The following is a 15,507-nucleotide window of genomic DNA, read 5'->3' on the forward strand; positions in this document are numbered from 1 at the left end:
ACTTTACCGATTACTAATAACAAATCCCAAAACTTTAGAATCAAGCTAATTACTTCTGGGATGCAGAAGCAACGACTGTGACAGGAAAAAGCAACGATCGCTCTTTAAATTTGTTTGAAAAGGATGGTCAATATATGTTGGTCTCAAAAGCAAGAAGATCTAAAAGGAACAATAACTAATGGTTCAATTGATTTGGTCTCGAAGCATTGACCTATTATTTGAGGCCAGTTCGTTGCATCTTCTGCAACATTGCATAAAATTATAAACATGTCAATGTCTTGAAACTGTGGCAAATACCCCAAGACAATGAAGACATCACCTCAGTATCATTAATAGAATATGTAATAGTCTATATCTTCGAGTTGATGATGGCTAATTCTATTAATATATATATTTATACGTGATTGATATTTATTCACATAACTCGGCACATGTGACGTGTTTTTGAATATTTGAACGTCGTATGCATGGCGTACTAAAGAAAAGGAAATGTACGTTTGGAAATCATTATCTAAAGATATGTACCTACCTCAGTGTCCTACCACCGTCGTTGGAAACATGACACCATGATTAGGACTGCAGGAATTTCCTGCGTCTGGCTGCGTGGCAACGCTTGATTAGCTGCAGAAAAATCATCCAATTTTAAGATTTTTTGCAAAAAAGTACCTGCCTGGTGGAAATTCTTTTAATACATCCTTTTGTTATTCATTTAAAAAAAAAATACATCCTTTAATTATGGGCTGGGCTAAAAGGAGCTAAAATTTTTGGGCCGTTGGATCTTAGCTCATGGACCCTTATCTCGAAGTCGCCTATAAGAAAGGTCAAATCGGAAGGGAAATTATTTCGAGTTGTCGCGGGCGTTTGGTACTTGAAAACGTTCTCCGATCGTCATGGAGGGAAAGGGTCAATGGGAAAAAGGGCATTTGGCTTCTCTCCTTCCTTGGCTTCCTTCACCGCGATCCGGTGATCTATTCGGAATCGCAAGAAGAGTAAAACCTAATATGGTAATCCTTTCTTACCTTCTCTTCTCCTTGGCTTGAATCGCTTGCTTGCGTTCTTGTAGAAGGCCTCGATCGTGATCGTTTCATGCCTTTTGGATCTTGGATTTTTTTATTCATAGTTTCTCTCTCATATCCCTGGAACATTTAAAAAGGGATTGGGATTCGGCGACTTTTTTTAAGCCATATATGCATTTCATTTAGTTTGGCTTGGATTTAACCGGGTTTACAATGTTTGAATTCACTTGCGTGGGATAAATAGGGAAAGTTGAATTATACTCGGTTCTTGGAACTAAATTAAGACCGATGGAGTCGTATAGCTGAACGATTTTTTTCAACATCGTCGCGAACTCGGAAAGATAGCGATGAAGTTTAGATGATTGTGAAAGAATATTTCTGAGTTAGAGTTTTGTGATCTCTTTGTTTCTCCCGCGGATTTTCAGTTTACGAGCACATTGTCTTAGTTATATCATTATTGGAGGTGGAATATTATAATATATGATTATGATCTTTAGAGAGGTGTGCCTTTGGAATTTCTGTTCTCATGTTTTTCTGAGTAAATGCGGTCAAGCCTTGTGCTACTGCTGCACGTATAAACACATTTATTTCTCCGACGATGAAGAGCAGCAATCTGATATATTTGATCATTCTGTGCCCAAATTAGCCGTGTATCTGTAAACTGCTTTTTTAGCATTTCCTTCTTCCTTAAGATCTATTATGCCTAATTGCGTTTCTTATTGGACTTCCACATTATCGAGTACCACATAGAGTTCTACATTGAACGATGCAGGGGCTAGTAATTTTCCCTAATCTCAATGGTTTGCAGAATTGAGATAACATTAATAAGAATATTACTTCTCTTACAGAAAGTTTAATGAACTAACCAACTCTGAGGTCCTTGGTTGATCTTCGTCTTTCAATTTTTTTTAAGCATGGTATTAGCACCGTAAATGTGCAAATGAAGCTTTACAACTCTGATTCTGATCTATATATTCTTAATCATGATGAATCTCGGAAGGCAATTGTAATTTAATCCAACCTTACTCTTAGCAAATCCTATTCATGTATGAGTTTCATTTTAATTTAGATGTCAACACCAACAGTGACCACATTATATGGTACGGTGAAGCTGTCTCATTTGCTGATGCGAAAAGAAAAGATACTTTAAACTACTGTGGACTTGGGAGTTATGCTGTTCTAACCATGATAAAACTATCAATTTCAGGCATACTATGACTGTCTTTTATTACAACCTGGATTTTTTTTGCATATTTAGCTCTTTAAAAGTCAGATTTGTATATCTTAAGGTGCTATTTTTGATATAGGACAATTTGAAGTGAAATAGCCGAGGGACAATGATTGTGAGACAAGGATGCTTTTTAACTTTATATGAGCTCCAAAAATTGGTATATCTTTCACACAACTTTTTCAATAGTTGCTTCATCGATCACGGTTTTTCATGGTCAGTGCATTTTGACATCTCAGATAGTGAGATGTGTTGTACTAATAGCCAAATGGGTGAGAGAAGCGAAAGCAAAACCTCCATCTTCAAATGTAACCAATGAAATAGTAATGGCAAAACTAAACAATTTGGGGAAAACTCTAATATAGTGCTAATAGTGATGGAATAGCAATAAATAACTTCTAATCACGTATTAAACACCCTAATGTAAGTAATTACAAGAATAGAGGCAATAGAGACAATAGAGAGAAAGAGACAAGGTGTGCCTATATCTACGGACGGAGCAATCTTACTTTACAATGCAAATCTTCAAATTATAAAGAGTTTCACAACTTTAATCTCAATATAATGGTGGCTATCTCTTTTGATTTTTCCTTAAGCATAAAAGCTATAAAATCTACACTTCAGAATTTATAGGGCTAATTTTAGTTAGGAAATCCCACGGGGTGTTTGAACTCCCACAGGCTAGTTCGAACGCACCCGGAATTCAAATTCGGAACGTAGAGTGGCGTTTGAACACCTGTGGGGCCGTTCGAATGCTTGTAGAGTGCAAATACTCTAGGGTTTTTGCGTTCGAACACCCTCAGGGCTCGTTCGAATGCCTCGACAGTAGGTTAAAAAATGTTGAAATCTGAATTTGAGGCAAATCTTCAACAATTCTCTACTTTAGTCAAAACCCACGACTTCAACAAATTACTCTCCACCATCGCAAAGTGACTTAAAGCTTCCCAAAGTGCTCCACCTACAAATTTCGCGTTCCAAGATGCCAAAACCAACTTTGGTCAAAAAGGAGTGATATTGATCAAATCCAAGCAATGTTGGAAATTGAATTTGTTCACTATCTTCGTCAACATATCTACAATCTCAATCTTGCAAAGCGAAATATCATTTTTCTCCAAAATTTCTCTCACAAAATGAAAACGAACATCGATGTGCTTTACCCTAGTGTGATGAACTTAATTTTTCGCCAAGCAAATTGTGCTTTAGCTATCACAATGTATCACCACCTACTCTTGGTATATACCCAAGTCATCCGTCAAGCCGATCAATTAAATAGCCTCTGTCACTGTCATATACTTAGCTTCTGTGGTAGATAGAGCAATTGTTGATTGCAAAGTAGACTTTCAACACACCGGCCTCTCTAACAAGTGTGAAAATATATTATGTAGTAGATCTACGCTTGTCTAAATCATCTGCATAGTTCGAATCCATATATCCAGTAGGATGTAGATCAATTCTATCATCTTTCACAAATTTCAGTCCAACTCCTGAAGTATTACAAATGTATCTCAAAATTTACTTCACCACCTGTCAATGCTCTTCTCTCAGAGCATGCATGTATCTGCCAACAATACTGATTGCTTGTGAAATATTTGGCCTTGTGCACACCATCGTAAACATCAGGCTTCCAATCATCTAGATATAAATGCAAATAGATAAATAATCAATCTAAAAGCTTTCTAAAATAAACACAATGGTCATAGTAACTTTTCTTGTACTTTTGCCTCCGTATAAACTGATCAAAACGTTTATACCATTGCTTTGGAGCCTACTTTAGGCTATATAAGGACTTCTTCAATTTGCAAACCAAATTCTCTTTCCCATTGACTTTGAATCCTTCTGCGTTATATAATTGTCCTCTTCCAAATCACCATGCAAGAAGACGGTCTTCACATCCATTTGAGTAGCTCTGGATCAAATTGAGCTACCAACGCTAGTAAAATCCGAAATGAAGGAATATTTTATCATCGGAGAAAACACCTCATTTTAATCAATTCCTTTCTTTTGTGCATATTGTTTCGCCACCAATCTAGCTTTGAATCTAATTTCGCCTTTTGATTGAGGATCTTTCTTCTTGGCATATATCCATTTGCATCCAATTGCTCTCTTTCTCTTTAGGGAGCTCTACCAAATCCCAAGTTCTATTATTATTAAGAGCTTTCATTTAATCATTTATTGCCACTTTCTATTTTGCCATTTTAGTGTTCCTCATGGCCTCTTTGAAGGTAGTGGGAAAGTCTTCATCAATCATAGGAAGTGCATAGACTAGCATATTATAATAGCGTGCCGGTCTTTTAATTTCTCTTCTTAGCCTTCTAACTGCTAGGGAGTCTTGCTCATCTGTTTCTGGCTCCAAAATGTCATTCTTTTACAAATTTGATTCTTCTTTTCCATTTGCCTCTTTTGAAGACATCTTGTGGTTGATTTGAAGCTGCCTCAAACTCCACTTGCTGCGGAATATCTCCAATCGGGCTATCTGACTCTTGACTCTGCTTCAGCATAGATGCTTCATCAAATGTAATATCCCTGCTGATAATCAATTTCTTCAATTCCGGCCTCCAAACCCAAAATTCCTTTACACTAGTGCTAAAGCCCAAGAAGATCTTGCCATTTGATTTTCAATCATCTTTTTTCAATTCTAAAATATTAATAGCACTTGATGCTTTTGGTGCATGGTGTACATCCAAGACCTTCTAGAATAGTCATCTACAAAGGTCACAAACTAATGCTTTCCGCTTAAGATAGCCTTTCGGGTAGGTCCCCAAACATCTGTATGAATATAGTCCAAGATTCCCTTAGTTCAATGCATTCAAGTAGTAAACTTAACTCTTGTTTGCTTGCCTAAAATACAGTGTTTGAAAAATTCTAATTGAAAACTTTTCACATCTTTTAACAATCCTTGACTTGACAAGTCTTGCAATGCTTTCTCTCCCGGATGCTCCGACCTCATATGTTATAATCTAGTAGTGTTAGCCGTATCAACTGAATTGCTTGAAGTTGTCGCTACACTCCCGATATATGTAGAGCTTTGCAAAAAGTATAGATTTCTTCTTCCTATGCCTTTTATTATAATTAAGGTTTCCAAAGAAACTTTTAATACTCTATCTCTCAAAGTAATTGTGAAGCCCTTTGATTCCAAAACACTAAGAAAAATGAGGTTCTTCTTCAATTCCGTTATGTATTAGACTTTATTTAGCTCTTTCACAAACCTATCATGTAGCTTTAAGCGAATGGTGTCAATGCCTTTAGCTCTATATGGGCTATCATTTCTCATGAATGTAACTCCACTCGAGATTTTATCAAAGGTGGAAAACCACTTCTGGTTGGGACACATGATATGTGTATCCGGAGTCCAATATCCACTCATCTATGTCACAAGCAAGACCCGAGCCTATCAGGGCATTATCTGAATCTTCATCATCTGAATGTGCCACATTTATCTTTTGAGGTTTTTTGTCTTTGTTCTTCAATACGGAACAATCTTTCTTCTAATACCCTTTATTTTGACAATAAGATTATTAGTCTTTTATAATCATTTTTCTATCTAAAGATGCACCTCTTGACTTTGAGAAAGATTTACTATTCTTCACAAATTTTCTATTCTCTGACTTACCCCTCACCATCAAAGCATCTGATAATGACTCATGAATAGCTTGGTTATTCAATTTTCATACTCTTATTAATAAATGCATTTGCAACATCATCATAACGTATAGAGTCCTTTCCATATAACAAGATAGTAGTAAAATGGTCTAGGTATCTGGCAAAGAGTTCAAAAGTATCAATGCTTTGCCTTCATCCGAGATCTCCACATCTAAATTTTGCAAATCCGCTAGTAGTTTGTTTAAGGAGTTCAGATGTTCAGCCATAGGTATTCCAAAATTGTACTGAAACTTGAAAAACTTCTTCAAATAGAGTCGGTTTCTAATGCTTTTGATCATGAATTTGTTCTCAAGTTTTTTTTCAAAAAAATTTCGCTTAATTTTTCTTCATTACAAAATAATTTTGATGTTTAGCTAAACAAAGCCAAATGGTGCTACATACTTACCGGTTCATCTTTTCTCATTCCTTTTTCGATACTTATTCGGGCTTCTCTTCTAAGGTAATATCTAATTCTTGTTGGAACAAGGTGTCCATCACTTCACATTGCCACATCCTAAAGTTATTAGTGCCATCAAACTTATCTACTTCAAATTTTGCATTTGAGAGAATTTTTTTCCGATTTGGATGATTTCGACATTTTAGCAAAATTTCTCAAATTTATATTATTCCCAAATCTAAAAGCCTAGGTTTAAAACCTTGATGCTCTGGTACTAATTTGTTGTGCTAATAGCCAAATGGCGAGTGAAGCGGAAGCAAAACCTTCACCCCCAAATGTAACCAATAGAATAGTAATGAAACCAAATAATTTGGGAAAAACTCTAATATGGTGCTAATCAAGGTTCCCAGTTTCAGTTGCAGTTTCGGCCGTTTCGGTCGAAACGGGTGGGAATAGGTCGGATCTGACTCGGGGGACATCAATAACACGTGGTGCTGCTTATGCAGTTATGCCTCATAAATTTTAAATTATTTTATATTTTATTTTAATTTTTGTTTATGTTTTTTAGTTGCAGAGCTAAAATATCAATGGCTCCAAAAGAGAAGTCATATGATACCGACATTGGATGGCAACATTGCAGCACTATTGGGCAAGATAAAAGATTTGTTAAATGCAACTGGTGTGGAAAGGAAATGAGTGGTGGTGTCAGCCGTTTGAAAGAAAATTTAGTTGGAAAATAAAAAAATGTAGTAGCCTGCACTCAAGTGTCTTTGAAAGTTAGAAAGCAGATGTTGGCTCATTTAATTGGCAAAAAGAAGGATAAACAATCTGCACAACAAAGAGTGTCAATGATTCGTGAAGAATTGATGCATAATCCTGTACACATTGATGATGATAGCAGTGAGCAAAGTGAGGAGGATGAAGAGGAGAGACAGATGAGGAGGGCAATGAAAGAGAGTAGAAATATGCATAGAGAAGAGGAAGAGATTAGAAAAAACACTAGTGGTAACTTTTAGAGATTTAGATCAGTTAATATACGAGGAGAGAGAATATGGAGGCTGCAGTTCTACCCATAGGACTTCTGGTGTTACAGCAGAGTCTGAAAATATTGGACCAATGGATACATATCTTTAGAAAAAAAGGGTCTTACACAGATTTCAATCAAGACAGCTCTCAAAGGAATTAAAAATGCAAAGAAACATATTAGTAGAGCTATATCTAAATTTTTCTTCTACAACCATATTCTTTTCAATATAGCTGATAGCACTTACTATCACACTATTATGGATGCTATATAATGAGTAGAGCATGGTGTTCCCCATCCTAGTTCAAATGATATTGCTACTAAATATCTTGACTCAGAGGTAGATGAACTTCATACTTATATTGAGACATTTAAACGGTATTAGGATGAATTTGGTTGTACACTGATGTGTGATGGGTAGAGTACACAAAACAGAAGAAATATAATTAATTTCTTAGTGTACTCTGGCATGGGGATAATATTTTTGAAGTCTGTGGATGCTACTGCTCATTTCAAAAGTGCAGATTATATTTGTCAGCTGATGGATGAGGTGGAACAAGAAATCGGTGAAAAAAGAGTAGTTCAAGTGGTTACTGATAATGGGGCAAATTAAAAAGCTGCTGAAAATTTACTGATGATTAAAAGACCTCATTTATATTGGACGTCATGTGCTGCACATTGTATTGATCTGATGTTACAAGATATTGCAAAAGAGCTTGAAATTGACATGGTCATATGTGAAGGTCAGAGGTTAACAAATTTTATATATAACCATGGTTGGGTTATTAATTTACTTAGGCAGATGACTGGCGGTAAGGAGATCATTAGACCCGGCGTCACTAGATTTGCCACTCATTTTTTAGCCTTGGAGAGCATCATGCGCTACAAGGATGATATTATGCGGATGTTTACATCACAGGAGTGGTCTATGAAAATTAAGAATATGAAACCTAAAGATAAATCTTTAGGTGAAACTTTGAAAAATATGACTCTCGGAAATACATTTTGGGATAATATTAAAATTGCCATCGCAGCATTTGAGTCTCTTGTCAAAGTATTAAGACTTGTAGACAGTGATGATAAGTCTGAGATGGGTTTCTTATATGAGGCAATGGATATAGCTAAAGAATCAATTAAAAAAATGTGGGTCAAAGTTATAGGAAGTGGTGGAAGATGATTGATTCTAAATAGAAGAAACAACTACATAGAGATATACACGCTGCTGGTAAGTATGCTTTTAAGTTTTAAGTTTTAATTTACTTTTATTTATGAATATTTAAAATTTTGAATGCTTACAAATTTTAAATTTCTACAGGGTATTTTCTTAATTCAAGATTTCAATTCTCTAAAAATGTCAATAATGATAGTGAAGTCTTGTTGGGGATTAGAAAGATAATCAGAAAGCTTGAGCTCGATATTCATAAATAAATTATGTGCGATAAAGAAGTGTGTTATGATTCAATTAAATAATTTTATTATTATTTGTTTCAAGTTTTAACTTTCAATATAATCAATAAGCTAATAATATATTTCTGATTTTAGATGGAGAGATATAGTTTGAGAGCTGGGCAATTCAGTACTGCTAAAGTTGCTGCAGCTATATCTCATAACACTCCAGTTGAATGATGGTTTATTTATGGATGGGAGGAGGCACCAAATTTGACGTCAATAGTAAAAAAGATTTTAAGTTAAACTGTGTCTTCATCACAGTGTGAAAGAAATTAGACTACTTTCTCTTTAATTCATATAAAAACACGCAACCGATTAACAATGGAAAGATTGGAGAAGTTAATTTTTTGTCATTATAATATAAGATTGAGGGAGAGAAATTTAAGAAGAAAGGCAGAAAATGAACAATTGATTGATTTAAATCACGTTTTTGATAAAGAAGACGCATTGTCTCTATGGATCAGGGATATAGAGGACATGTTATTAGATGACAGAGATAACCTATGGTTAGATGAAATATTGGGAGAGACCACGACGAGGGTAGAGGCTGGTACGAGTCATTCAACAACTAGAGAGATATTATACCTACTAGTACTAGTCATAGTCCTGATGATACATATAGTGGTGAGATCGTTCTATCTACATTTGTTGAGGAAAGTCAAGGAGGCATAAGGAGTGAAAATAAAGAAACTGAGGATATATATACATATCAGCGACGTTGTCATGAGATGCATTTTGGTTCCTATGATTATGGTACATCGAGTATTTATTGTTTAGAGCCATCACAAGATCCATATGCTAGTTATTATCATCAGTATCCTCAGTATTCTCAGGCACAAGATACAAATACTGGTTATTATCTTCCTTAAACGCAAGTCACACAACAAAATCCATACAATATGACTAGTATGATGGAATCATTTTTTGGAGCATCAGGTCCCAGACATCAATATTTACAAATTTATAGTAATTATGATGATGAAGATTATAGAAATTTACTAGAACCAGCTCGTTATTCAACAAAGTTTTTAAATTTTGAGTAAGTTAATATATATTTTTAAATTTTTAGACTTCATATATGAGTAATTTTTGTTTTTTTTATTTTTTGTCATTTTTTCTAAATTTTTCTGCATTTTTCTGTATTTTTAAATAATATTTAGAATTTTATATAATTAAAAAATAGTCTTATCTGATACGAACGACCGATACGGCCGATATGTATCGTTTTTTGGACCGGCCGATACCGATACCGATCCCGATCCCGAAATTGGGAACCTTAGTGCTAATAGTGATGGAATAGCAATAAATAATCTCTAATAATGTATTACACACCGTAATGCAAGTAATCACAAGAATAAAGGCAATAGAGACAATAGAGAGATAGACAAGGTTTACGTGGTTCAATGATGTGTCTATATCTAGGGCGGAGCAATTTTTTGTTAGTATACAAATTTTCAAAGAGTTTCTCAACTCTAATCTCTCTCAATACAACGGTGACTAGCTCTCTTGATTTTCCTTTAAGCATAAAAGCCATAAAATCCTCACTTTAGAATTTATAGAGCTGACTTCAGTTAGGAAATCCCGCGGGGCGTTCGAACTCTCGCAGGCCCATTCAAATACACCCGGAATTCAAATTTGGAACGCAGAGTGGCGTTCGAATGCCTATGTGGCCTATAAATACTAAAGTTGGAATTTTATAGCATATATGCTTAAGAGAGAAATCAAGAGGGCTAATTATCGTTGTTGTGAGAGAGATTAGAATTAAAGAACCTTTTTGTATTTGGTGATTTGATTAGTGGATTGAAGTCTCGCTTTGCCGTGGATATAAGCATATCGTCGAACTATATAAATCGTCTCTATTTATCGTCTTTGTTCTGAGATTACTTGAAATAGTGCCTCTCTCTTTATCGTCTTTGTTCTGAGATTACTTGAAATAGTGCCTAATACTTGTTGAGTAGTATTTGATTGTTATTCCTCTATCATTAGCATGATATTACGATTTTTTCCAAATTGGTTACATTTGTTCATTACTATACCATTGGTGCTATTTCTTTGGCACAATAAATTGGTATCAAAGCTTCAAAATTTCAAACCTAGACTATTTGATTTGGGGATAGTGTGGATTTGAGAAATTTTAGAAAATATCGTAATCATCCAAATCGAGGAAAATTGTCTTAAAAATAAAATTTTAAGTAAAAAAATTTGATGACGCCAATAACTTTGGAATGTGGTAATGTAAAGTGATGAATACTTTATTTAGACAAGAATTGAACATTACTTTCGAAGAGAAGCCCGAAAAAATTTTAGACAAAGAATGAGAAAAGATGAAGCGGCAAATATGTAGTACCATTCAGTTTTGTTTAACAAATGGTCAAAAGTACTTTGTGATAAAGGAAAATTCAGCGAAGAACTTGTAGAAGAAACTTGAGGACAAGTTCATAACGAAGAGCATTAAAAATCGGCTCTATTTGAAGAAGTTTTTTAAGTTTCACTACAAAATTGGAACATCTAAGTACTTGAACTCTTTCAACAAATTACATGTCGATTTAGATAACTTGGATGTGGAGATCTCAAATAAAGACAACATTATATTTGATGAATTATCTATATTGAAGCATAATTAAAAGTCAGAAAGTTTGATTGATGTTAGTGCCGGAGAGGTTCCACAACAGGTAGAGTTTGAGGCAAATTCAAGTCCACTACAAGATACATCTTCAGATGCAAATGAAGAAGAAGAATCAAATTTGCAGAAGGATGACACGTCGGAGTCGAAAACAGATGATCAGTACTCCATAACAGTGAGAAGACTAAGAAGAGATATTAGAAAGCTAGCACGTTATTCAGATATACTGATTTATGGTTGATGAAGACTTTTTTAGTACCTTCAAAGAAGCCATGAGGAACACCGAAAGTGCAGATTGGAAGGTAGTGATGAATGATGAAATGAAAGCTCTTGATAATAATAGGACATGGGACTTAGGACTTGGTGCAACTTTCTAAACGAAAGAGAGAAATTAGATACAAATTGATATATATGTCAAGAAGAAAGATTTTCAATCAAAATGTGGAGTTAGATTGGTGGCAAAATAATATGCACAAAATTAGGGGATTAATTATAATTAAGTATTTCCTAAAGTAATGAAACATTTTTCTATTCGAATTTTACTAGTTTTGGTAGCTCAATTTGATTTAGAGCTAACTCAGATGGACATAAAAACCACCTTCTTGCATGGCAATTTGGAGGATATTTATATGTCCCAGCATGAAGAATTCAAAGTCAGTGGGAATGAAGACTTGGTTTGCAAATTGAAGAAGTTTTTATATGGCCCAAAGTAATCTCGAAGGCTAATAATATAAACGTTTTGATCAGTTTATACAGAAGGAAAAATACAAAAAAAGCCACTATGATTATTGTATTTATTTTATAAAGCTTCAAGATGGTTCATTTATCTATTTGTTCTTATATGTTGATAACATTTAAAAGCAATGTTGAGATTGATAAATTAAAGCGCCAATTGTACAAAGAATTTGAAATAAAGAATCTAAGAGAAGCTAAGAAGATACTCGGCATAGAAATCAGAAGAGATAAAAGAAAGGTGGCAGTATCCTTGACACAAGAATAGTATTTGAGGAAGGTCTTACAATGTTTTGATATTGACAACAAGACAAAATTAGTTAGTACCTCATTTTAGACTTAGTGCAGTAATGTCACCGAACACAGATGCCGAGAGGGATTTCATGTCCAAGGTATAATATGCAAATTTAATTGGAAGCCTGAACGCGATGGTGTACGTTAGGTCGGATATTTTTCAAGTTATCAGTGGTTAGCAAATACATGCATTCTTCGAAAAAAAGCATCGATAGGCGATAAAGTAAATTTTGAGATACTTTTATAGTATTTCGAGGTTGGACTAAAATGTTTATACAGGTGATTTCGACAATTGCACATTTATTACTGAATATATATTCACACTTTGCTAGAGAATCGATGTGCTAGAGGTGTACTTAGCAGTTGGCTGTTATTCTATTGACCATAGAGGCTGAGTATATAATAGTAACTGAGGCTATAAAGGAGATTATTTGGTTGATCAGCCTGATGAATGACTTGGGTGTATACTAAGAAAATGTGAAGGTATATTATGATAGTCAAAGTGCAATTTGTTTGGAAGAGAATCAAAATTATCATATTAGGATAAAACATATCGATGCTCAATTTCACTTTGTGAGGAGAATGTTGGAGGAAAAAGATATTTTCTTTTGCAAAGTCGGGACTGTAGATTATTTTGCAGATATGTTGACGAAAGTGGTAACAAAGGTCAAGTTCTGATATTGTTTGGACTTGATCAATATAACTCATGTTTGACTAATTTTGGATTTAGCGTCTTATGATGTGAATTTGCAGGCGGTGTATTTTGGGAGGTTTCAATCACTTTACAATGGTGGAGAGTAATTTGTTAAAGTTTTGATGTTCTCGTCAATGTGGAGAATTGTTGAAGTTTGGCTCAAATTAAGAGTTTCATACTTCATGTGTCGGGGCATTCAAACGGACCCCTAAGGCTATTCGAACGCAAACGTCCGAGAAGATTTGCACTCTACAAGCGTTCAAACAAACCACAGACATTCGAACGCCATATTGTGTTCCAGATTTGAATTTCACGGGCGTTCAAATCCTCGTTTCTTCAGCTTTTCTCAGCCCTATAAATACTGAAGTTAGAATTTTAGAGATTATATGCTTAAAAGAGAAATTAAGAAAGCTAGCCACCGTTGTGAGATAGATTAGAGTTGAAGAAACTCTTTGCGTTTGGTGATTTGATTAGTGGATTGAAGTCTCGCTCTATCTGTGGATGAAGGCATATCGTCGAATCACGTAAATTTTATCTCTCTCTCTCTATCATTTTTATTCCTTAAGATTATTTACAATATGGTGCCTAATACTTATTTAGAAGTATTTGATTGTTATTCCTCTACCATTAGCATCATATTAGGGTTTTCTCCGAATTGGTTGCATTTGTCCATTACTATTCTATTAATGTTATTTGAGGGTGTTAGGTTTGCTTCCGCTATTTTCCACCCATTTGTCCTTGCCACAACACTACAATTCAAAGGTTAGAATAGGAGCTGAACGGGATGGTTTGCATGTCTGTGAGACTGTGACCATTGAGATAAGTATGAGCATCAGAGGAGAGCAGGAGCCCCGAAAATTTGGAAATGAGAGGGAATGGATGTCAGCTACATGCATATGCAATATAATCCAGTTTAGAAGGGTCGATACATAATCAATCATCTCTTGAATATGTTCAGACCAAAAGCAAGTGTTTTCAGCATTGGAAAATTGGAAGATAGATGAAGGATGAGAAATGGAAGCGGATGTGGGATAGAAGTGCTTCAACCTCAGATTACATGTGTAGGATGTACTAATATATTCCTTGGTAGCATATTTTCTTGCTGTCAACCTAGGTTCTACTTGTCATTTAGCAAAGCCCTAAGTATTTCTTTGACAAAAATCAATAGTTGCTCTACTTCAAGAGGATTTCTTCATCGTATTTGCATTGCTACACCATATTTATGATATTGTTTCTGTTGCTTTCTGATCTCCTTGTCTTTCAATTAGTTTCCCTTGCTCTACTTCAAGAGGATTTCTTGAATGCTTCATTTTTTTTTCAGCAATCAAATCTTGGATCTTTCAGTGTCATTGATTTATCTTTCTTTGTGTGGCTATTTCAAGCTGTTCAGCAACACCTTGTTTTTGACATTAAATGAGCAGCTGTTGCAGTGAAATATAGGAGCATTGTCATGGTGGAAATCTTTTCAGCTAGGAAGACACTACATTGAACATAGCAGCCAGAATGTATGCTTGTCTTTTATTAATGCTTTTCAATTTGAACACCCTTCCCCAAAATAACCATTTGGGATTGTCTGCAACCAACTCTTTCATTAAATTTGTGTATAGGTGAGTCATACCGCTGGTCTAAAAGCATGGGCAGCCAGAGGACCATGACAGCTGCAATATATTATAATTAGAGACTTCATGGGTTTACTACGAGTGATCATTATCCTGTCCAAGTCCTTCAACAGTTTTACGAGTCTCAGCCAAGGTTAATATAGAGTTTCATATTTACTCTTCCATTAGGTTCCAGGTAACTATATTGCTTTTGTGGACTTGTATAGTGGTAAGTTGGCTCATTGATCGCATACAGATATTAGGAAACAATTCCACATTCTTGTGTCATTCAGTGTGTCGGATTCTTTGTGTCAGAACAGGGTAAATAGTTGGATCCAGTTAAACTTCTAATTTATCCTCGTAAGTATGACAGTTGGATCCGAGTTATGACCTGACCTGGAAGAAAGTTGGGAAGATAGAGATCAACTTGGGAGTGTCACGTTGCTCTGAATTGTTGTGGAAGGAAAGCAAAATGGTTTAGAGCTCTTGCATCTTAAAACATGGGGTCTCAATTAAGTAATAAGACGAGAATTTAATTCGGTGGACTCTTTTGACATGATTCATGAAACTAAAATTGAGTCTATTTATTTGAACGTTTTTTTTTTTTTTTGGTGAAGTTCATCTTATTTGATGCCTAATGTTGTGATATTATTTAAATTATCACCTAAAAACTGTAGTGTTTCAAACTTCACTCTCTCTTCCTGACCTGCTAAAGACACTGACCTCAGTTTAAAACTGAAGTCTATGAGTTTAACTATCTACATTATTTACTTAACATTTCCCCACTAAGTTTATTTCCCAATGAATTTAACT

The 15,507-nt window shown here is 35.0% G+C and overlaps 1 long non-coding RNA gene across 2 annotated transcripts; it reads left to right on the top strand.

Moving 5' to 3' along the window:
- Window positions 1–858: 858 nt before the first annotated feature.
- On the top strand, window positions 859–15,281 carry LOC140784232 (uncharacterized). Of its 2 annotated transcripts, none has more exons than XR_012108232.1 (4): window positions 859–1,004; window positions 2,324–2,404; window positions 14,479–14,601; window positions 14,704–15,281. It is a non-coding gene; the product is annotated as an uncharacterized lncRNA (long non-coding RNA). The 2 variants fall into 2 exon arrangements; XR_012108233.1 differs by having other exon boundaries at window positions 14,518–14,601.
- The last annotated feature ends 226 nt before the right edge of the window (window positions 15,282–15,507 follow it).

Source organism: Typha latifolia, chromosome 3 (assembly GCF_019914945.1).
Source record: "Typha latifolia isolate L0001 chromosome 3, TyphaL0001v2, whole genome shotgun sequence".
NCBI classification, from domain to species: Eukaryota; Viridiplantae; Streptophyta; class Magnoliopsida; order Poales; family Typhaceae; genus Typha; species Typha latifolia.